This window comes from Ranitomeya imitator, chromosome 5 (genome assembly GCF_032444005.1).
Source record: "Ranitomeya imitator isolate aRanImi1 chromosome 5, aRanImi1.pri, whole genome shotgun sequence".
NCBI classification, from domain to species: Eukaryota; Metazoa; Chordata; class Amphibia; order Anura; family Dendrobatidae; genus Ranitomeya; species Ranitomeya imitator.
The window spans coordinates 283666026-283690189 of record NC_091286.1 but is presented as its reverse complement, the minus strand read 5'-3'; positions in this window follow the sequence as shown (position 1 = coordinate 283690189).

The following is a 24164-nucleotide window of genomic DNA, read 5'->3' as shown; positions in this document are numbered from 1 at the left end:
TTAGTAGTTGTTGGAAACTACGCTGCATTAGGCCTACAAATTGGGTATGGGGTGTAGAGAGATGGTGTGTTCCACTCCAAGGTGTTCTCCAGGTTGCCTTTCCTGAGCTTCGATCTTCCGGCTCTCGTTTAGTAGTTCTTGGAAACTACACTGCATTAGGCCTACAAATTGGGTATGGGGTGTAGAGAGATGGTGTGTTCCACTCCAAGGTGTTCTCCAGGTTGCCTTTCCTGAGCTTCGATCTTCCGGCTCTCGTTTAGTAGTTCTTGGAAACTACACTGCATTAGGCCTACAAATTGGGTATGGGGTGTAGAGAGATGGTGTGTTCCACTCCAAGGTGTTCTCCAGGTTGCCTTTCCTGAGCTTCGATCTTCCGGCTCTCGTTTAGTAGTTGTTGGAAACTACGCTGCATTAGGCCTACAAATTGGGTATGGGGTGTAGAGAGATGGTGTGTTCCACTCCAAGGTGTTCCCCAGGTTTCCTCGCCAATGCTTCGATCTTCATGCTCTCGTTTAGTAGTTGTTGGAAACTACGCTGCATTAGGCCTACAAATTCGGTATGGGGTGTAGAGAGATGGTGTGTTCCACTCCAAGGTGTTCTCCAGGTTGCCTTTCCTGAGCTTCGATCTTTCGGCTCTCGTTTAGTAGTTCTTGGAAACTACACTGCATTAGGCCTACAAATTGGGTATGGGGTGTAGAGAGATGGTGTGTTCCACTCCAAGGTGTTCTCCAGGTTGCCTTTCCTGAGCTTCGATCTTCCGGCTCTCGTTTAGTAGTTGTTGGAAACTACGCTGCATTAGGCCTACAAATTGGGTATGGGGTGTAGAGAGATGGTGTGTTCCACTCCAAGGTGTTCCCCAGGTTTCCTCGCCAATGCTTCGATCTTCATGCTCTCGTTTAGTAGTTCTTGGAAACTACGCTGCATTAGGCCTACAAATTGGGTATGGGGTGTAGAGAGATGGTGTGTTCCACTCCAAGGTGTTCTCCAGGTTGCCTTTCCTGAGCTTCGATCTTCCGGCTCTCGTTTAGTAGTTGTTGGAAACTACACTGCATTAGGCCTACAAATTGGGTATGGGGTGTAGAGAGATGGTGTGTTCCACTCCAAGGTGTTCTCCAGGTTGCCTTTCCTGAGCTTCGATCTTCCGGCTCTCGTTTAGTAGTTCTTGGAAACTACACTGCATTAGGCCTACAAATTGGGTATGGGGTGTAGAGAGATGGTGTGTTCCACTCCAAGGTGTTCTCCAGGTTGCCTTTCCTGAGCTTCGATCTTCTGGCTCTCGTTTAGTAGTTCTTGGAAACTACACTGCATTAGGCCTACAAAATTGGGTATGGGGTGTAGAGAGATCGTGTGTTCCACTCCAAGGTATTCTCCAAGTTGCCTTACCAGAGCTTCGATCTTCCGGCTCTCGTTTAGTAGTTGTTGGAAACTACGCTGCATTAGGCCTACAAATTGGGTATGGGGTGTAGAGAGATGGTGTGTTCCACTCCAAGGTGTTCCCCAGGTTTCCTCGCCAATGTTTCGATCTTCATGCTCTCGTTTAGTAGTTGTTGGAAACTACGCTGCATTAGGCCTACAAATTGGGTATGGGGTGTAGAGAGATGGTGTGTTCCACTCCAAGGTGTTCTCCAGGTTGCCTTTCCTGAGCTTCGATCTTCCGGCTCTCGTTTAGTAGTTCTTGGAAACTACACTGCATTAGGCCTACAAATTGGGTATGGGGTGTAGAGAAATGGTGTGTTCCACTCCAAGGTGTTCTCCAGGTTGCCTTTCCTGAGCTTCGATCTTCCGGCTCTCGTTTAGTAGTTGTTGGAAACTACGCTGCATTAGGCCTACAAATTGGGTATGGGGTGTAGAGAGATGGTGTGTTCCACTCCAAGGTGTTCCCCAGGTTTCCTCGCCAATGCTTCGATCTTCATGCTCTCGTTTAGTAGTTGTTGGAAACTACGCTGCATTAGGCCTACAAATTGGGTATGGGGTGTAGAGAGATGGTGTGTTCCACTCCAAGGTGTTCTCCAGGTTGCCTTTCCTGAGCTTCGATCTTCCGGCTCTCGTTTAGTAGTTCTTGGAAACTACACTGCATTAGGCCTACAAATTGGGTATGGGGTGTAGAGAGATGGTGTGTTCCACTCCAAGGTGTTCTCCAGGTTGCCTTTCCTGAGCTTCGATCTTCCGGCTCTCGTTTAGTAGTTCTTGGAAACTACGCTGCATTAGGCCTACAAATTGGGTATGGGGTGTAGAGAGATGGTGTGTTCCACTCCAAGGTGTTCCCCAGGTTTCCTCGCCAATGCTTCGATCTTCATGCTCTCGTTTAGTAGTTGTTGGAAACTACGCTGCATTAGGCCTACAAATTGGGTATGGGGTGTAGAGAGATGGTGTGTTCCACTCCAAGGTGTTCTCCAGGTTGCCTTTCCTGAGCTTCGATCTTTCGGCTCTCGTTTAGTAGTTCTTGGAAACTACACTGCATTAGGCCTACAAATTGGGTATGGGGTGTAGAGAGATGGTGTGTTCCACTCCAAGGTGTTCTCCAGGTTGCCTTTCCTGAGCTTCGATCTTCCGGCTCTCGTTTAGTAGTTGTTGGAAACTACGCTGCATTAGGCCTACAAATTGGGTATGGGGTGTAGAGAGATGGTGTGTTCCACTCCAAGGTGTTCCCCAGGTTTCCTCGCCAATGCTTCGATCTTCATGCTCTCGTTTAGTAGTTGTTGGAAACTACGCTGCATTAGGCCTACAAATTGGGTATGGGGTGTAGAGAGATGGTGTGTTCCACTCCAAGGTGTTCTCCAGGTTGCCTTTCCTGAGCTTCGATCTTCCGGCTCTCGTTTAGTAGTTTTTGGAAACTACGCTGCATTAGGCCTACAAATTGGGTATGGGGTGTGGAGAGATGGTGTGTTCCACTCCAAGGTGTTCTCCAGGTTGCTTTTCCTGAGCTTCGATCTTCCGGCTCTCGTTTAGTAGTTGTTGGAAACTACACTGCATTAGGCCTACAAATTGGGTATGGGGTGTAGAGAGATGGTGTGTTCCACTCCAAGGTGTTCTCCAGGTTGCCTTTCCTGAGCTTCGATCTTCCGGCTCTCGTTTAGTAGTTCTTGGAAACTACACTGCATTAGGCCTACAAATTGGGTATGGGGTGTAGAGAGATGGTGTGTTCCACTCCAAGGTGTTCTCCAGGTTGCCTTTCCTGAGCTTTGATCTTCCGGCTCTCGTTTAGTAGTTCTTGGAAACTACACTGCATTAGGCCTACAAATTGGGTATGGGGTGTAGAGAGATCGTGTGTTCCACTCCAAGGTATTCTCCAGGTTGCCTTTCCAGAGCTTCGATCTTCCGGCTCTCGTTTAGTAGTTGTTGGAAACTACGCTGCATTAGGCCTACAAATTGGGTATGGGGTGTAGAGAGATGGTGTGTTCCACTCCAAGGTGTTCCCCAGGTTTCCTCGCCAATGTTTCGATCTTCATGCTCTCGTTTAGTAGTTGTTGGAAACTACGCTGCATTAGGCCTACAAATTGGGTATGGGGTGTAGAGAGATGGTGTGTTCCACTCCAAGGTGTTCTCCAGGTTGCCTTTCCTGAGCTTCGATCTTCCGGCTCTCGTTTAGTAGTTGTTGGAAACTACACTGCATTAGGCCTACAAATTGGGTATGGGGTGTAGAGAGATGGTGTGTTCCACTCCAAGGTGTTCTCCAGGTTGCCTTTCCTGAGCTTCGATCTTCCGGCTCTCGTTTAGTAGTTGTTGGAAACTACGCTGCATTAGGCCTACAAATTGGGTATGGGGTGTAGAGAGATGGTGTGTTCCACTCCAAGGTGTTCCCCAGGTTTCCTCGCCAATGCTTCGATCTTCATGCTCTCGTTTAGTAGTTGTTGGAAACTACGCTGCATTAGGCCTACAAATTGGGTATGGGGTGTAGAGAGATGGTGTGTTCCACTCCAAGGTGTTCTCCAGGTTGCCTTTCCTGAGCTTCGATCTTCCAGCTCTCGTTTAGTAGTTCTTGGAAACTACACTGCATTAGGCCTACAAATTGGGTATGGGGTGTAGAGAGATGGTGTGTTCCACTCCAAGGTGTTCTCCAGGTTGCCTTTCCTGAGCTTCGATCTTCCGGCTCTCGTTTAGTAGTTGTTGGAAACTACGCTGCATTAGGCCTACAAATTGGGTATGGGTTGTAGAGAGATGGTGTGTTCCACTCCAAGGTGTTCCCCAGGTTTCCTCGCCAATGCTTCGATCTTCATGCTCTCGTTTAGTAGTTGTTGGAAACTACGCTGCATTAGGCCTACAAATTGGGTATGGGGTGTAGAGAGATGGTGTGTTCCACTCCAAGGTGTTCTCCAGGTTGCCTTTCCTGAGCTTTGATCTTCCGGCTCTCGTTTAGTAGTTCTTGGAAACTACACTGCATTAGGCCTACAAATTGGGTATGGGGTGTAGAGAGATCGTGTGTTCCACTCCAAGGTATTCTCCAGGTTGCCTTTCCAGAGCTTCGATCTTCCGGCTCTCGTTTAGTAGTTGTTGGAAACTACGCTGCATTAGGCCTACAAATTGGGTATGGGGTGTAGAGAGATGGTGTGTTCCACTCCAAGGTGTTCCCCAGGTTTCCTCGCCAATGTTTCGATCTTCATGCTCTCGTTTAGTAGTTGTTGGAAACTACGCTGCATTAGGCCTACAAATTGGGTATGGGGTGTAGAGAGATGGTGTGTTCCACTCCAAGGTGTTCTCCAGGTTGCCTTTCCTGAGCTTCGATCTTCCGGCTCTCGTTTAGTAGTTGTTGGAAACTACACTGCATTAGGCCTACAAATTGGGTATGGGGTGTAGAGAGATGGTGTGTTCCACTCCAAGGTGTTCTCCAGGTTGCCTTTCCTGAGCTTCGATCTTCCGGCTCTCGTTTAGTAGTTGTTGGAAACTACGCTGCATTAGGCCTACAAATTGGGTATGGGGTGTAGAGAGATGGTGTGTTCCACTCCAAGGTGTTCCCCAGGTTTCCTCGCCAATGCTTCGATCTTCATGCTCTCGTTTAGTAGTTGTTGGAAACTACGCTGCATTAGGCCTACAAATTGGGTATGGGGTGTAGAGAGATGGTGTGTTCCACTCCAAGGTGTTCTCCAGGTTGCCTTTCCTGAGCTTCGATCTTCCAGCTCTCGTTTAGTAGTTCTTGGAAACTACACTGCATTAGGCCTACAAATTGGGTATGGGGTGTAGAGAGATGGTGTGTTCCACTCCAAGGTGTTCTCCAGGTTGCCTTTCCTGAGCTTCGATCTTCCGGCTCTCGTTTAGTAGTTGTTGGAAACTACGCTGCATTAGGCCTACAAATTGGGTATGGGTTGTAGAGAGATGGTGTGTTCCACTCCAAGGTGTTCCCCAGGTTTCCTCGCCAATGCTTCGATCTTCATGCTCTCGTTTAGTAGTTGTTGGAAACTACGCTGCATTAGGCCTACAAATTGGGTATGGGGTGTAGAGAGATGGTGTGTTCCACTCCAAGGTGTTCTTCAGGTTGCCTTTCCTGAGCTTCGATCTTTCGGCTCTCGTTTAGTAGTTCTTGGAAACTACACTGCATTAGGCCTACAAATTGGGTATGGGGTGTAGAGAGATGGTGTGTTCCACTCCAAGGTGTTCTCCAGGTTGCCTTTCCTGAGCTTCGATCTTCCGGCTCTCGTTTAGTAGTTGTTGGAAACTACGCTGCATTAGGCCTACAAATTGGGTATGGGGTGTAGAGAGATGGTGTGTTCCACTCCAAGGTGTTCCCCAGGTTTCCTCGCCAATGCTTCGATCTTCATGCTCTCGTTTAGTAGTTGTTGTAAACTACGCTGCATTAGGCCTACAAATTGGGTATGGGGTGTAGAGAGATGGTGTGTTCCACTCCAAGGTGTTCCCCAGGTTTCCTCGCCAATGCTTCGATCTTCATGCTCTCGTTTAGTAGTTGTTGGAAACTACGCTGCATTAGGCCTACAAATTGGGTATGGGGTGTAGAGAGATGGTGTGTTCCACTCCAAGGTGTTCTCCAGGTTGCCTTTCCTGAGCTTCGATCTTCCAGCTCTCGTTTAGTAGTTCTTGGAAACTACACTGCATTAGGCCTACAAATTGGGTATGGGGTGTAGAGAGATGGTGTGTTCCACTCCAAGGTGTTCTCCAGGTTGCCTTTCCTGAGCTTCGATCTTCCGGCTCTCGTTTAGTAGTTGTTGGAAACTACGCTGCATTAGGCCTACAAATTGGGTATGGGTTGTAGAGAGATGGTGTGTTCCACTCCAAGGTGTTCCCCAGGTTTCCTCGCCAATGCTTCGATCTTCATGCTCTCGTTTAGTAGTTGTTGTAAACTACGCTGCATTAGGCCTACAAATTGGGTATGGGGTGTAGAGAGATGGTGTGTTCCACTCCAAGGTGTTCTTCAGGTTGCCTTTCCTGAGCTTCGATCTTTCGGCTCTCGTTTAGTAGTTCTTGGAAACTACACTGCATTAGGCCTACAAATTGGGTATGGGGTGTAGAGAGATGGTGTGTTCCACTCCAAGGTGTTCTCCAGGTTGCCTTTCCTGAGCTTCGATCTTCCAGCTCTCGTTTAGTAGTTGTTGGAAACTACGCTGCATTAGGCCTACAAATTGGGTATGGGGTGTAGAGAGATGGTGTGTTCCACTCCAAGGTGTTCCCCAGGTTTCCTCGCCAATGCTTCGATCTTCATGCTCTCGTTTAGTAGTTGTTGTAAACTACGCTGCATTAGGCCTACAAATTGGGTATGGGGTGTAGAGAGATGGTGTGTTCCACTCCAAGGTGTTCTCCAGGTTGCCTTTCCTGAGCTTCGATCTTCCGGCTCTCGTTTAGTAGTTGTTGGAAACTACACTGCATTAGGCCTACAAATTGGGTATGGGGTGTAGAGAGATGGTGTGTTCCACTCCAAGGTGTTCTCCAGGTTGCCTTTCCTGAGCTTCGATCTTCCGGCTCTCGTTTAGTAGTTTTTGGAAACTACGCTGCATTAGGCCTACAAATTGGGTATGGGGTGTAGAGAGATGGTGTGTTCCACTCCAAGGTGTTCCCCAGGTTTCCTCGCCAATGCTTCGATCTTCATGCTCTCGTTTAGTAGTTGTTGGAAACTACGCTGCATTAGGCCTACAAATTGGGTATGGGGTGTAGAGAGATGGTGTGTTCCACTCCAAGGTGTTCTCCAGGTTGCCTTTCCTGAGCTTCGATCTTCCGGCTCTCGTTTAGTAGTTTTTGGAAACTACGCTGCATTAGGCCTACAAATTGGGTATGGGGTGTAGAGAGATGGTGTGTTACACTCCAAGGTGTTCTCCAGGTTGCCTTTCCTGAGCTTCGATCTTCCGGCTCTCGTTTAGTAGTTGTTGGAAACTACACTGCATTAGGCCTACAAATTGGGTATGGGGTGTAGAGAGATGGTGTGTTCCACTCCAAGGTGTTCTCCAGGTTGCCTTTCCTGAGCTTCGATCTTCCGGCTCTCGTTTAGTAGTTCTTGGAAACTACACTGCATTAGGCCTACAAATTGGGTATGGGGTGTAGAGAGATGGTGTGTTCCACTCCAAGGTGTTCTTCAGGTTGCCTTTCCTGAGCTTCGATCTTCCGGCTCTCGTTTAGTAGTTCTTGGAAACTACACTGCATTAGGCCTACAAATTGGGTATGGGGTGTAGAGAGATCGTGTGTTCCACTCCAAGGTATTCTCCAGGTTGCCTTTCCAGAGCTTCGATCTTCCGGCTCTCGTTTAGCAGTTGTTGGAAACTACGCTGCATTAGGCCTACAAATTGGGTATGGGGTGTAGAGAGATGGTGTGTTCCACTCCAAGGTGTTCTCCAGGTTGCCTTTCCTGAGCTTCGATCTTTCGGCTCTCGTTTAGTAGTTCTTGGAAACTACACTGCATTAGGCCTACAAATTGGGTATGGGGTGTAGAGAGATGGTGTGTTCCACTCCAAGGTGTTCTCCAGGTTGCCTTTCCTGAGCTTCGATCTTCCGGCTCTCGTTTAGTAGTTGTTGGAAACTACGCTGCATTAGGCCTACAAATTGGGTATGGGGTGTAGAGAGATGGTGTGTTCCACTCCAAGGTGTTCCCCAGGTTTCCTCGCCAATGCTTCGATCTTCATGCTCTCGTTTAGTAGTTGTTGGAAACTACGCTGCATTAGGCCTACAAATTGGGTATGGGGTGTAGAGAGATGGTGTGTTCCACTCCAAGGTGTTCTCCAGGTTGCCTTTCCTGAGCTTCGATCTTCCGGCTCTCGTTTAGTAGTTTTTGGAAACTACGCTGCATTAGGCCTACAAATTGGGTATGGGGTGTAGAGAGATGGTGTGTTCCACTCCAAGGTGTTCTCCAGGTTGCTTTTCCTGAGCTTCGATCTTCCGGCTCTCGTTTAGTAGTTGTTGGAAACTACACTGCATTAGGCCTACAAATTGGGTATGGGGTGTAGAGAGATGGTGTGTTCCACTCCAAGGTGTTCTCCAGGTTGCCTTTCCTGAGCTTCGATCTTCCGGCTCTCGTTTAGTAGTTGTTGGAAACTACGCTGCATTAGGCCTACAAATTGGGTATGGGGTGTAGAGAGATGGTGTGTTCCACTCCAAGGTGTTCTCCAGGTTGCCTTTCCTGAGCTTCGATCTTCCGGCTCTCGTTTAGTAGTTTTTGGAAACTACGCTGCATTAGGCCTACAAATTGGGTATGGGGTGTAGAGAGATGGTGTGTTACACTCCAAGGTGTTCTCCAGGTTGCCTTTCCTGAGCTTCGATCTTCCGGCTCTCGTTTAGTAGTTGTTGGAAACTACACTGCATTAGGCCTACAAATTGGGTATGGGGTGTAGAGAGATGGTGTGTTCCACTCCAAGGTGTTCTCCAGGTTGCCTTTCCTGAGCTTCGATCTTCCGGCTCTCGTTTAGTAGTTCTTGGAAACTACACTGCATTAGGCCTACAAATTGGGTATGGGGTGTAGAGAGATGGTGTGTTCCACTCCAAGGTGTTCTTCAGGTTGCCTTTCCTGAGCTTCGATCTTCCGGCTCTCGTTTAGTAGTTCTTGGAAACTACACTGCATTAGGCCTACAAATTGGGTATGGGGTGTAGAGAGATCGTGTGTTCCACTCCAAGGTATTCTCCAGGTTGCCTTTCCAGAGCTTCGATCTTCCGGCTCTCGTTTAGCAGTTGTTGGAAACTACGCTGCATTAGGCCTACAAATTGGGTATGGGGTGTAGAGAGATGGTGTGTTCCACTCCAAGGTGTTCTCCAGGTTGCCTTTCCTGAGCTTCGATCTTTCGGCTCTCGTTTAGTAGTTCTTGGAAACTACACTGCATTAGGCCTACAAATTGGGTATGGGGTGTAGAGAGATGGTGTGTTCCACTCCAAGGTGTTCTCCAGGTTGCCTTTCCTGAGCTTCGATCTTCCGGCTCTCGTTTAGTAGTTGTTGGAAACTACGCTGCATTAGGCCTACAAATTGGGTATGGGGTGTAGAGAGATGGTGTGTTCCACTCCAAGGTGTTCCCCAGGTTTCCTCGCCAATGCTTCGATCTTCATGCTCTCGTTTAGTAGTTGTTGGAAACTACGCTGCATTAGGCCTACAAATTGGGTATGGGGTGTAGAGAGATGGTGTGTTCCACTCCAAGGTGTTCTCCAGGTTGCCTTTCCTGAGCTTCGATCTTCCGGCTCTCGTTTAGTAGTTTTTGGAAACTACGCTGCATTAGGCCTACAAATTGGGTATGGGGTGTAGAGAGATGGTGTGTTCCACTCCAAGGTGTTCTCCAGGTTGCTTTTCCTGAGCTTCGATCTTCCGGCTCTCGTTTAGTAGTTGTTGGAAACTACACTGCATTAGGCCTACAAATTGGGTATGGGGTGTAGAGAGATGGTGTGTTCCACTCCAAGGTGTTCTCCAGGTTGCCTTTCCTGAGCTTCGATCTTCCGGCTCTCGTTTAGTAGTTCTTGGAAACTACACTGCATTAGGCCTACAAATTGGGTATGGGGTGTAGAGAGATGGTGTGTTCCACTCCAAGGTGTTCTCCAGGTTGCCTTTCCTGAGCTTTGATCTTCCGGCTCTCGTTTAGTAGTTCTTGGAAACTACACTGCATTAGGCCTACAAATTGGGTATGGGGTGTAGAGAGATCGTGTGTTCCACTCCAAGGTATTCTCCAGGTTGCCTTTCCAGAGCTTCGATCTTCCGGCTCTCGTTTAGTAGTTGTTGGAAACTACGCTGCATTAGGCCTACAAATTGGGTATGGGGTGTAGAGAGATGGTGTGTTCCACTCCAAGGTGTTCCCCAGATTTCCTCGCCAATGTTTCGATCTTCATGCTCTCGTTTAGTAGTTGTTGGAAACTACACTGCATTAGGCCTACAAATTGGGTATGGGGTGTAGAGAGATGGTGTGTTCCACTCCAAGGTGTTCTCCAGGTTGCCTTTCCTGAGCTTTGATCTTCCGGCTCTCGTTTAGTAGTTCTTGGAAACTACACTGCATTAGGCCTACAAATTGGGTATGGGGTGTAGAGAGATGGTGTGTTCCACTCCAAGGTGTTCTCCAGGTTGCCTTTCCTGAGCTTCGATCTTCCGGCTCTCGTTTAGTAGTTGTTGGAAACTACGCTGCATTAGGCCTACAAATTGGGTATGGGGTGTAGAGAGATGGTGTGTTCCACTCCAAGGTGTTCCCCAGGTTTCCTCGCCAATGCTTCGATCTTCATGCTCTCGTTTAGTAGTTCTTGGAAACTACGCTGCATTAGGCCTACAAATTGGGTATGGGGTGTAGAGAGATGGTGTGTTCCACTCCAAGGTGTTCTTCAGGTTGCCTTTCCTGAGCTTCGATCTTCCGGCTCTCGTTTAGTAGTTCTTGGAAACTACACTGCATTAGGCCTACAAATTGGGTATGGGGTGTAGAGAGATGGTGTGTTCCACTCCAAGGTGTTCTTCAGGTTGCCTTTCCTGAGCTTCGATCTTCCGGCTCTCGTTTAGTAGTTCTTGGAAACTACACTGCATTAGGCCTACAAATTGGGTATGGGGTGTAGAGAGATCGTGTGTTCCACTCCAAGGTATTCTCCAGGTTGCCTTTCCAGAGCTTCGATCTTCCGGCTCTCGTTTAGCAGTTGTTGGAAACTACGCTGCATTAGGCCTACAAATTGGGTATGGGGTGTAGAGAGATGGTGTGTTCCACTCCAAGGTGTTCTCCAGGTTGCCTTTCCTGAGCTTCGATCTTTCGGCTCTCGTTTAGTAGTTCTTGGAAACTACACTGCATTAGGCCTACAAATTGGGTATGGGGTGTAGAGAGATGGTGTGTTCCACTCCAAGGTGTTCTCCAGGTTGCCTTTCCTGAGCTTCGATCTTCCGGCTCTCGTTTAGTAGTTGTTGGAAACTACGCTGCATTAGGCCTACAAATTGGGTATGGGGTGTAGAGAGATGGTGTGTTCCACTCCAAGGTGTTCCCCAGGTTTCCTCGCCAATGCTTCGATCTTCATGCTCTCGTTTAGTAGTTGTTGGAAACTACGCTGCATTAGGCCTACAAATTGGGTATGGGGTGTAGAGAGATGGTGTGTTCCACTCCAAGGTGTTCTCCAGGTTGCCTTTCCTGAGCTTCGATCTTCCGGCTCTCGTTTAGTAGTTTTTGGAAACTACGCTGCATTAGGCCTACAAATTGGGTATGGGGTGTAGAGAGATGGTGTGTTCCACTCCAAGGTGTTCTCCAGGTTGCTTTTCCTGAGCTTCGATCTTCCGGCTCTCGTTTAGTAGTTGTTGGAAACTACACTGCATTAGGCCTACAAATTGGGTATGGGGTGTAGAGAGATGGTGTGTTCCACTCCAAGGTGTTCTCCAGGTTGCCTTTCCTGAGCTTCGATCTTCCGGCTCTCGTTTAGTAGTTGTTGGAAACTACGCTGCATTAGGCCTACAAATTGGGTATGGGGTGTAGAGAGATGGTGTGTTCCACTCCAAGGTGTTCTCCAGGTTGCCTTTCCTGAGCTTCGATCTTCCGGCTCTCGTTTAGTAGTTTTTGGAAACTACGCTGCATTAGGCCTACAAATTGGGTATGGGGTGTAGAGAGATGGTGTGTTACACTCCAAGGTGTTCTCCAGGTTGCCTTTCCTGAGCTTCGATCTTCCGGCTCTCGTTTAGTAGTTGTTGGAAACTACACTGCATTAGGCCTACAAATTGGGTATGGGGTGTAGAGAGATGGTGTGTTCCACTCCAAGGTGTTCTCCAGGTTGCCTTTCCTGAGCTTCGATCTTCCGGCTCTCGTTTAGTAGTTCTTGGAAACTACACTGCATTAGGCCTACAAATTGGGTATGGGGTGTAGAGAGATGGTGTGTTCCACTCCAAGGTGTTCTTCAGGTTGCCTTTCCTGAGCTTCGATCTTCCGGCTCTCGTTTAGTAGTTCTTGGAAACTACACTGCATTAGGCCTACAAATTGGGTATGGGGTGTAGAGAGATCGTGTGTTCCACTCCAGGGTATTCTCCAGGTTGCCTTTCCAGAGCTTCGATCTTCCGGCTCTCGTTTAGCAGTTGTTGGAAACTACGCTGCATTAGGCCTACAAATTGGGTATGGGGTGTAGAGAGATGGTGTGTTCCACTCCAAGGTGTTCTCCAGGTTGCCTTTCCTGAGCTTCGATCTTTCGGCTCTCGTTTAGTAGTTCTTGGAAACTACACTGCATTAGGCCTACAAATTGGGTATGGGGTGTAGAGAGATGGTGTGTTCCACTCCAAGGTGTTCTCCAGGTTGCCTTTCCTGAGCTTCGATCTTCCGGCTCTCGTTTAGTAGTTGTTGGAAACTACGCTGCATTAGGCCTACAAATTGGGTATGGGGTGTAGAGAGATGGTGTGTTCCACTCCAAGGTGTTCCCCAGGTTTCCTCGCCAATGCTTCGATCTTCATGCTCTCGTTTAGTAGTTGTTGGAAACTACGCTGCATTAGGCCTACAAATTGGGTATGGGGTGTAGAGAGATGGTGTGTTCCACTCCAAGGTGTTCTCCAGGTTGCCTTTCCTGAGCTTCGATCTTCCGGCTCTCGTTTAGTAGTTTTTGGAAACTACGCTGCATTAGGCCTACAAATTGGGTATGGGGTGTAGAGAGATGGTGTGTTCCACTCCAAGGTGTTCTCCAGGTTGCTTTTCCTGAGCTTCGATCTTCCGGCTCTCGTTTAGTAGTTGTTGGAAACTACACTGCATTAGGCCTACAAATTGGGTATGGGGTGTAGAGAGATGGTGTGTTCCACTCCAAGGTGTTCTCCAGGTTGCCTTTCCTGAGCTTCGATCTTCCGGCTCTCGTTTAGTAGTTCTTGGAAACTACACTGCATTAGGCCTACAAATTGGGTATGGGGTGTAGAGAGATGGTGTGTTCCACTCCAAGGTGTTCTCCAGGTTGCCTTTCCTGAGCTTTGATCTTCCGGCTCTCGTTTAGTAGTTCTTGGAAACTACACTGCATTAGGCCTACAAATTGGGTATGGGGTGTAGAGAGATCGTGTGTTCCACTCCAAGGTATTCTCCAGGTTGCCTTTCCAGAGCTTCGATCTTCCGGCTCTCGTTTAGTAGTTGTTGGAAACTACGCTGCATTAGGCCTACAAATTGGGTATGGGGTGTAGAGAGATGGTGTGTTCCACTCCAAGGTGTTCCCCAGGTTTCCTCGCCAATGTTTCGATCTTCATGCTCTCGTTTAGTAGTTGTTGGAAACTACGCTGCATTAGGCCTACAAATTGGGTATGGGGTGTAGAGAGATGGTGTGTTCCACTCCAAGGTGTTCTCCAGGTTGCCTTTCCTGAGCTTCGATCTTCCGGCTCTCGTTTAGTAGTTGTTGGAAACTACACTGCATTAGGCCTACAAATTGGGTATGGGGTGTAGAGAGATGGTGTGTTCCACTCCAAGGTGTTCTCCAGGTTGCCTTTCCTGAGCTTCGATCTTCCGGCTCTCGTTTAGTAGTTGTTGGAAACTACGCTGCATTAGGCCTACAAATTTGGTATGGGGTGTAGAGAGATTGTGTGTTCCACTCCAAGGTGTTCCCCAGGTTTCCTCGCCAATGCTTCGATCTTCATGCTCTCGTTTAGTAGTTGTTGGAAACTACGCTGCATTAGGCCTACAAATTGGGTATGGGGTGTAGAGAGATGGTGTGTTCCACTCCAAGGTGTTCTCCAGGTTGCCTTTCCTGAGCTTCGATCTTCCAGCTCTCGTTTAGTAGTTCTTGGAAACTACACTGCAATAGGCCTACAAATTGGGTATGGGGTGTAGAGAGATGGTGTGTTCCACTCCAAGGTGTTCTCCAGGTTGCCTTTCCTGAGCTTCGATCTTCCGGCTCTCGTTTAGTAGTTGTTGGAAACTACGCTGCATTAGGCCTACAAATTGGGTATGGGTTGTAGAGAGATGGTGTGTTCCACTCCAAGGTGTTCCCCAGGTTTCCTCGCCAATGCTTCGATCTTCATGCTCTCGTTTAGTAGTTGTTGGAAACTACGCTGCACTAGGCCTACAAATTGGGTATGGGGTGTAGAGAGATGGTGTGTTCCACTCCAAGGTGTTCTTCAGGTTGCCTTTCCTGAGCTTCGATCTTTCGGCTCTCGTTTAGTAGTTCTTGGAAACTACACTGCATTAGGCCTACAAATTGGGTATGGGGTGTAGAGAGATGGTGTGTTCCACTCCAAGGTGTTCTCCAGGTTGCCTTTCCTGAGCTTCGATCTTCCGGCTCTCGTTTAGTAGTTGTTGGAAACTACGCTGCATTAGGCCTACAAATTGGGTATGGGGTGTAGAGAGATGGTGTGTTCCACTCCAAGGTGTTCCCCAGGTTTCCTCGCCAATGCTTCGATCTTCATGCTCTCGTTTAGTAGTTGTTGTAAACTACGCTGCATTAGGCCTACAAATTGGGTATGGGGTGTAGAGAGATGGTGTGTTCCACTCCAAGGTGTTCTCCAGGTTGCCTTTCCTGAGCTTCGATCTTCCGGCTCTCGTTTAGTAGTTGTTGGAAACTAAACTGCATTAGGCCTACAAATTGGGTATGGGGTGTAGAGAGATGGTGTGTTCCACTCCAAGGTGTTCTCCAGGTTGCCTTTCCTGAGCTTCGATCTTCCGGCTCTCGTTTAGTAGTTTTTGGAAACTACGCTGCATTAGGCCTACAAATTGGGTATGGGGTGTAGAGAGATGGTGTGTTCCACTCCAAGGTGTTCCCCAGGTTTCCTCGCCAATGCTTCGATCTTCATGCTCTCGTTTAGTAGTTGTTGGAAACTACGCTGCATTAGGCCTACAAATTGGGTATGGGGTGTAGAGAGATGGTGTGTTCCACTCCAAGGTGTTCTCCAGGTTGCCTTTCCTGAGCTTCGATCTTCCGGCTCTCGTTTAGTAGTTTTTGGAAACTACGCTGCATTAGGCCTACAAATTGGGTATGGGGTGTAGAGAGATGGTGTGTTACACTCCAAGGTGTTCTCCAGGTTGCCTTTCCTGAGATTCGATCTTCCGGCTCTCGTTTAGTAGTTGTTGGAAACTACACTGCATTAGGCCTACAAATTGGGTATGGGGTGTAGAGAGATGGTGTGTTCCACTCCAAGGTGTTCTCCAGGTTGCCTTTCCTGAGCTTCGATCTTCCGGCTCTCGTTTAGTAGTTCTTGGAAACTACACTGCATTAGGCCTACAAATTGGGTATGGGGTGTAGAGACATGGTGTGTTCCACTCCAAGGTGTTCTTCAGGTTGCCTTTCCTGAGCTTCGATCTTCCGGCTCTCGTTTAGTAGTTCTTGGAAACTACACTGCATTAGGCCTACAAATTGGGTATGGGGTGTAGAGAGATCGTGTGTTCCACTCCAAGGTATTCTCCAGGTTGCCTTTCCAGAGCTTCGATCTTCCGGCTCTCGTTTAGCAGTTGTTGGAAACTACGCTGCATTAGGCCTACAAATTGGGTATGGGGTGTAGAGAGATGGTGTGTTCCACTCCAAGGTGTTCCCCAGGTTTCCTCGCCAATGTTTCGATCTTCATGCTCTCGTTTAGTAGTTGTTGGAAACTACGCTGCATTAGGCCTACAAATTGGGTATGGGGTGTAGAGAGATGGTGTGTTCCACTCCAAGGTGTTCTCCAGGTTGCCTTTCCTGAGCTTCGATCTTCCGGCTCTCGTTTAGTAGCTCTTGGAAACTACACTGCATTAGGCCTACAAATTGGGTATGGGGTGTAGAGAGATGGTGTGTTCCACTCCAAGGTGTTCTCCAGGTTGCCTTTCCTGAGCTTCGATCTTCCGGCTCTCGTTTAGTAGTTGTTGGAAACTACGCTGCATTAGGCCTACAAATTGGGTATGGGGTGTAGAGAGATGGTGTGTTCCACTCCAAGGTGTTCCCCAGGTTTCCTCGCCAATGCTTCGATCTTCATGCTCTCGTTTAGTAGTTGTTGGAAACTACGCTGCATTAGGCCTACAAATTGGGTATGGGGTGTAGAGAGATGGTGTGTTCCACTCCAAGGTGTTCTCCAGGTTGCCTTTCCTGAGCTTCGATCTTCCGGCTCTCGTTTAGTAGTTCTTGGAAACTACACTGCATTAGGCCTACAAATTGGGTATGGGGTGTAGAGAGATGGTGTTTTCCACTCCAAGGTGTTCTCCAGGTTGCCTTTCCTGAGCTTTGATCTTCCGGCTCTCGTTTAGTAGTTGTTGGAAACTACGCTGCATTAGGCCTACAAATTGGGTATGGGGTGTAGAGAGATGGTGTGTTCCACTCCAAGGTGTTCCCCAGGTTTCCTCGCCAATGCTTCGATCTTCATGCTCTCGTTTAGTAGTTGTTGGAAACTACGCTGCATTAGGCCTAAAAATTGGGTATGGGGTGTAGAGAGATGGTGTGTTCCACTCCAAGGTGTTCTCCAGGTTGCCTTTCCTGAGCTTCGATCTTTCGGCTCTCGTTTAGTAGTTCTTGGAAACTACACTGCATTAGGCCTACAAATTGGGTATGGGGTGTAGAGAGATGGTGTGTTCCACTCCAAGGTGTTCTCCAGGTTGCCTTTCCTGAGCTTCGATCTTCCGGCTCTCGTTTAGTAGTTGTTGGAAACTACGCTGCATTAGGCCTACAAATTGGGTATGGGGTGTAGAGAGATGGTGTGTTCCACTCCAAGGTGTTCCCCAGGTTTCCTCGCCAATGCTTCGATCTTCATGCTCTCGTTTAGTAGTTGTTGGAAACTACGCTGCATTAGGCCTACAAATTGGGTATGGGGTGTAGAGAGATGGTGTGTTCCACTCCAAGGTGTTCTCCAGGTTGCCTTTCCTGAGCTTCGATCTTCCGGCTCTCGTTTAGTAGTTGTTGGAAACTACACTGCATTAGGCCTACAAATTGGGTATGGGGTGTAGAGAGATGGTGTGTTCCACTCCAAGGTGTTCTCCAGGTTGCCTTTCCTGAGCTTCGATCTTCCGGCTCTCGTTTAGTAGTTCTTGGAAACTACACTGCATTAGGCCTACAAATTGGGTATGGGGTGTAGAGAGATGGTGTGTTCCACTCCAAGGTGTTCTCCAGGTTGCCTTTCCTGAGCTTCGATCTTCTGGCTCTCGTTTAGTAGTTCTTGGAAACTACACTGCATTAGGCCTACAAAATTGGGTATGGGGTGTAGAGAGATGGTGTGTTCCACTCCAAGGTGTTCTCCAGGTTGCCTTTCCTGAGCTTCGATCTTCCGGCTCTCGTTTAGTAGTTGTTGGAAACTACGCTGCATTAGGCCTAAAAATTGGGTATGGGGTGTAGAGAGATGGTGTGTTCCACTCCAAGGTGTTCCCCAGGTTTCCTCGCCAATGCTCCGATCTTCATGCTCTCGTTTAGTAGTTGTTGGAAACTATGCTGCATTAGGCCTACAAATTGGGTATGGGGTGTAGAGAGATGGTGTGTTCCACTCCAAGGTGTTCTCCAGGTTGCCTTTCCTGAGCTTCGATCTTCCGGCTCTCGTTTAGTAGTTCTTGGAAACTACACTGCATTAGGCCTACAAATTGGGTATGGGGTGTAGAGAGATGGTGTGTTCCACTCCAAGGTGTTCTCCAGGTTGCCTTTCCTGAGCTTCGATCTTCCGGCTCTCGTTTAGTAGTTGTTGGAAACTACGCTGCATTAGGCCTACAAATTGGGTATGGGGTGTAGAGAGATGGTGTGTTCCACTGCAAGGTGTTCCCCAGGTTTCCTCGCCAATGCTTCGATCTTCATGCTCTCGTTTAGTAGTTGTTGGAAACTACACTGCATTAGGCCTACAAATTGGGTATGGGGTGTAGAGAGATGGTGTGTTCCACTCCAAGGTGTTCTCCAGGTTGCCTTTCCTGAGCTTTGATCTTCCGGCTCTCGTTTAGTAGTTCTTGGAAACTACACTGCATTAGGCCTACAAATTGGGTATGGGGTGTAGAGAGATGGTGTGTTCCACTCCAAGGTGTTCTCCAGGTTGCCTTTCCTGAGCTTCGATCTTCCGGCTCTCGTTTAGTAGTTGTTGGAAACTACGCTGCATTAGGCCTACAAATTGGGTATGGGGTGTAGAGAGATGGTGTGTTCCACTCCAAGGTGTTCCCCAGGTTTCCTCGCCAATGCTTCGATCTTCATGCTCTCGTTTAGTAGTTCTTGGAAACTACGCTGCATTAGGCCTACAAATTGGGTATGGGGTGTAGAGAGATGGTGTGTTCCACTCCAAGGTGTTCTCCAGGTTGCCTTTCCTGAGCTTCGATCTTCCGGCTCTCGTTTAGTAGTTCTTGGAAACTACACTGCATTAGGCCTACAAATTGAGTATGGGGTGTAGAGAGATGGTGTGTTCCACTCCAAGGTGTTCTCCAGGTTGCCTTTCCTGAGCTTCGATCTTCCGGCTCTCGTTTAGTAGTTCTTGGAAACTACACTGCATTAGGCCTACAAATTGGGTATGGGGTGTAGAGAGATGGTGTGTTCCACTCCAAGGTGTTCTCCAGGTTGCCTTTCCTGAGCTTCGATCTTCCGGCTCTCGTTTAGTAGTTGTTGGAAACTACGCTGCATTAGGCCTACAAATTGGGTATGGGGTGTAGAGAGATGGTGTGTTCCACTCCAAGGTGTTCCCCAGGTTTCCTCGCCAATGCTTCGATCTTCATGCTCTCGTTTAGTAGATGTTGGAAACTACGCTGCATTAGGCCTACAAATTGGGTATGGGGTGTAGAGAGATGGTGTGTTCCACTCCAAGGTGTTCTCCAGGTTGCCTTTCCTGAGCTTCGATCTTCCGGCTCTCGTTTAGTAGTTGTTGGAAACTACGCTGCATTAGGCCTACAAATTGGGTATGGGGTGTAGAGAGATGGTGTGTTCCACTCCAAGGTGTTCTCCAGGTTGCCTTTCCTGAGCTTCGATCTTCCGGCTCTCGTTTAGTAGTTGTTGGAAACTACGCTGCATTAGGCCTACAAATTGGGTATGGGGTGTAGAGAGATGGTGTGTTCCACTCCAAGGTGTTCCCCAGGTTTCCTCGCCAATGCTTCGATCTTCATGCTCTCGTTTAGTAGTTGTTGGAAACTACGCTGCATTAGGCCTACAAATTGGGTATGGGGTGTAGAGAGATGGTGTGTTCCACTCCAAGGTGTTCTCCAGGTTGCCTTTCCTGAGCTTCGATCTTCCGGCTCTCGTTTAGTAGTTCTTGGAAACTACACTGCATTAGGCCTACAAATTGGGTATGGGGTGTAGAGAGATGGTGTGTTCCACTCCAAGGTGTTCTCCAGGTTGCCTTTCCTGAGCTTCGATCTTCCGGCTCTCGTTTAGTAGTTGTTGGAAACTATGCTGCATTAGGCCTACAAATTGGGTATGGGTTGTAGAGAGATGGTGTGTTCCACTCCAAGGTGTTCCCCAGGTTTCCTCGCCAATGCTTCGATCTTCATGCTCTCGTTTAGTAGTTGTTGGAAACTACGCTGCATTAGGCCTACAAATTAGGTATGGGGTGTAGAGAGATGGTGTGTTCCACTCCAAGGTGTTTTCCAGGTTGCCTTTCCTGAGCTTCGATCTTCCGGCTCTCGTTTAGTAGTTGTTGGAAACTACGCTGCATTAGGCCTACAAATTGGGTATGGGGTGTAGAGAGATGGTGTGTTCCACTCCAAGGTGTTCTCCAGGTTGCCTTTCCTGAGCTTCGATCTTCCGGCTCTCGTTTAGTAGTTGTTGGAAACTACGCTGCATTAGGCCTACAAATTGGGTATGGGGTGTAGAGAGATGGTGTGTTCCACTCCAAGGTGTTCCCCAGGTTTCCTCGCCAATGCTTCGATCTTCATGCTCTCGTTTAGTAGTTGTTGGAAACTACGCTGCATTAGGCCTACAAATTGGGTATGGGGTGTAGAGAGATGGTGTGTTCCACTCCAAGGTGTTCTCCAGGTTGCCTTTCCTGAGCTTCGATCTTCCGGCTCTCGTTTAGTAGTTCTTGGAAACTACACTGCATTAGGCCTACAAATTGGGTATGGGGTGTAGAGAGATGGTGTGTTCCACTCCAAGGTGTTCTCCAGGTTGCCTTTCCTGAGCTTCGATCTTCCGGCTCTCGTTTAGTAGTTGTTGGAAACTATGCTGCATTAGGCCTACAAATTGGGTATGGGTTGTAGAGAGATGGTGTGTTCCACTCCAAGGTGTTCCCCAGGTTTCCTCGCCAATGCTTCGATCTTCATGCTCTCGTTTAGTAGTTGTTGGAAACTACGCTGCATTAGGCCTACAAATTGGGTATGGGGTGTAGAGAGATGGTGTGTTCCACTCCAAGGTGTTCTCCAGGTTGCCTTTCCTGAGCTTCGATCTTCCGGCTCTCGTTTAGTAGTTCTTGGAAACTACACTGCATTAGGCCTACAAATTGGGTATGGGGTGTAGAGAGATGGTGTGTTCCACTCCAAGGTGTTCTCCAGGTTGCCTTTCCTGAGCTTCGATCTTCCGGCTCTCGTTTAGTAGTTCTTGGAAACTACACTGCATTAGGCCTACAAATTGGGTATGGGGTGTAGAGAGATGGTGTGTTCCACTCCAAGGTGTTCTCCAGGTTGCCTTTCCTGAGCTTCGATCTTCCGGCTCTCGTTTAGTAGTTGTTGGAAACTACGCTGCATTAGGCCTACAAATTGGGTATGGGGTGTAGAGAGATGGTGTGTTCCACTCCAAGGTGTTCCCCAGGTTTCCTCGCCAATGCTTCGATCTTCATGCTCTCGTTTAGTAGTTGTTGGAAACTACGCTGCATTAGGCCTACAAATTGGGTATGGGGTGTAGAGAGATGGTGTGTTCCACTCCAAGGTGTTCTCCAGGTTGCCTTTCCTGAGCTTCGATCTTCCGGCTCTCGTTTAGTAGTTGTTGGAAACTACGCTGCATTAGGCCTACAAATTGGGTATGGGGTGTAGAGAGATGGTGTGTTCCACTCCAAGGTGTTCCCCAGGTTTCCTCGCCAATGCTTCGATCTTCATGCTCTCGTTTAGTAGTTGTTGGAAACTACGCTGCATTAGGCCTACAAATTGGGTATGGGGTGTAGAGAGATGGTGTGTTCCACTCCAAGGTGTTCTCCAGGTTGCCTTTCCTGAGCTTCGATCTTCCGGCTCTCGTTTAGTAGTTCTTGGAAACTACACTGCATTAGGCCTACAAATTGGGTATGGGGTGTAGAGAGATGGTGTGTTCCACTCCAAGGTGTTCTCCAGGTTGCCTTTCCTGAGCTTCGATCTTCCGGCTCTCGTTTAGTAGTTGTTGGAAACTACGCTGCATTAGGCCTACAAATTGGGTATGGGTTGTAGAGAGATGGTGTGTTCCACTCCAAGGTGTTCCCCAGGTTTCCTCGCCAATGCTTCGATCTTCATGCTCTCGTTTAGTAGTTGTTGGAAACTACGCTGCATTAGGCCTACAAATTGGGTATGGGGTGTAGAGAGATGGTGTGTTCCACTCCAAGGTGTTCTCCAGGTTGCCTTTCCTGAGCTTCGATCTTCCGGCTCTCGTTTAGTAGTTCTTGGAAACTACACTGCATTAGGCCTACAAATTGGGTATGGGGTGTAGAGAGATGGTGTGTTCCACTCCAAGGTGTTCTTCAGGTTGCCTTTCCTGAGCTTCGATCTTCATGCTCTCGTTTAGTAGTTCTTGGAAACTACACTGCATTAGGCCTACAAATTGGGTATGGGGTGTAGAGAGATGGTGTGTTCCACTCCAAGGTGTTCTCCAGGTTGCCTTTCCTGAGCTTCGATCTTCCGGCTCTCGTTTAGTAGTTGTTGGAAACTACGCTGCATTAGGCCTACAAATTGGGTATGGGGTGTAGAGAGATGGTGTGTTCCACTCCAAGGTGTTCCCCAGGTTTCCTCGCCAATGCTTCGATCTTCATGCTCTCGTTTAGTAGTTGTTGGAAACTACGCTGCATTAGGCCTACAAATTGGGTATGGGGTGTAGAGAGATGGTGTGTTCCACTCCAAGGTGTTCTCCAGGTTGCCTTTCCTGAGCTTCTATCTTCCGGCTCTCGTTTAGTAGTTGTTGGAAACTACGCTGCATTAGGCCTACAAATTGGGTATGGGGTGTAGAGAGATGGTGTGTTCCACTCCAAGGTGTTCTCCAGGTTGCCTTTCCTGAGCTTCGATCTTCCGGCTCTCGTTTAGTAGTTGTTGGAAACTACGCTGCATTAGGCCTACAAATTGGGTATGGGGTGTAGAGAGATGGTGTGTTCCACTCCAAGGTGTTCTCCAGGTTGCCTTTCCTGAGCTTCGATCTTCCGGCTCTCGTTTAGTAGTTCTTGGAAACTACACTGCATTAGGCCTACAAATTGGGTATGGGGTGTAGAGAGATGGTGTGTTCCACTCCAAGATGTTCTCCAGGTTGCCTTTCCTGAGCTTCGATCTTCCGGCTCTCGTTTAGTAGTTGTTGGAAACTACGCTGCATTAGGCCTACAAATTGGGTATGGGGTGTAGAGAGATGGTGTGTTCCACTCCAAGGTGTTCCCCAGGTTTCCTCGCCAATGCTTCGATCTTCATGCTCTCGTTTAGTAGTTGTTGGAAACTACGCTGCATTAGGCCTACAAATTGGGTATGGGGTGTAGAGAGATGGTGTGTTCCACTCCAAGGTGTTCTCCAGGTTGCCTTTCCTGAGCTTCGATCTTCCGGCTCTCGTTTAGTAGTTCTTGGAAACTACACTGCATTAGGCCTACAAATTGGGTATGGGGTGTAGAGAGATGGTGTGTTCCACTCCAAGGTGTTCTCCAGGTTGCCTTTCCTGAGCTTCGATCTTCCGGCTCTCGTTTAGTAGTTGTTGGAAACTACGCTGCATTAGGCCTACAAATTGGGTATGGGGTGTAGAGAGATGGTGTGTTCCACTCCAAGGTGTTCCCCAGGTTTCCTCGCCAATGCTTCGATCTTCATGCTCTCGTTTAGTAGTTGTTGGAAACTACGCTGCATTAGGCCTACAAATTGGGTATGGGGTGTAGAGAGATGGTGTGTTCCACTCCAAGGTGTTCTCCAGGTTGCCTTTCCTGAGCTTCGATCTTCCGGCTCTCGTTTAGCAGTTCTTGGAAACTACACTGCATTAGGCCTACAAATTGGGTATGGGGTGTAGAGAGATGGTGTGTTCCACTCCAAGGTGTTCTCCAGGTTGCCTTTCCTGAGCTTCGATCTTCCGGCTCTCGTTTAGTAGTTGTTGGAAACTACGCTGCATTAGGCCTACAAATTGGGTATGGGGTGTAGAGAGATGGTGTGTTCTACTCCAAGGTGTTCTCCAGGTTGCCTTTCCTGAGCTTCGATCTTCCGGCTCTCGTTTAGTAGTTGTTGGAAACTACACTGCATTAGGCCTACAAATTGGGTATGGGGTGTAGAGAGATGGTGTGTTCCACTCCAAGGTGTTCTCCAGGTTGCCTTTCCTGAGCTTCGATCTTCCGGCTCTCGTTTAGTAGTTCTTGGAAACTACACTGCATTAGGCCTACAAATTGGGTATGGGGTGTAGAGAGATGGTGTGTTCCACTCCAAGGTGTTCTCCAGGTTGCCTTTCCTGAGCTTTGATCTTCCGGCTCTCGTTTAGCAGTTCTTGGAAACTACACTGCATTAGGCCTACAAATTGGGTATGGGGTGTAGAGAGATGGTGTGTTCCACTCCAAGGTGTTCTCCAGGTTGCCTTTCCTGAGCTTCGATCTTCCGGCTCTCGTTTAGTAGTTGTTGGAAACTACGCTGCATTAGGCCTACAAATTGGGTATGGGGTGTAGAGAGATGGTGTGTTCTACTCCAAGGTGTTCTCCAGGTTGCCTTTCCTGAGCTTCGATCTTCCGGCTCTCGTTTAGTAGTTGTTGGAAACTACACTGCATTAGGCCTACAAATTGGGTATGGGGTGTAGAGAGATGGTGTGTTCCACTCCAAGGTGTTCTCCAGGTTGCC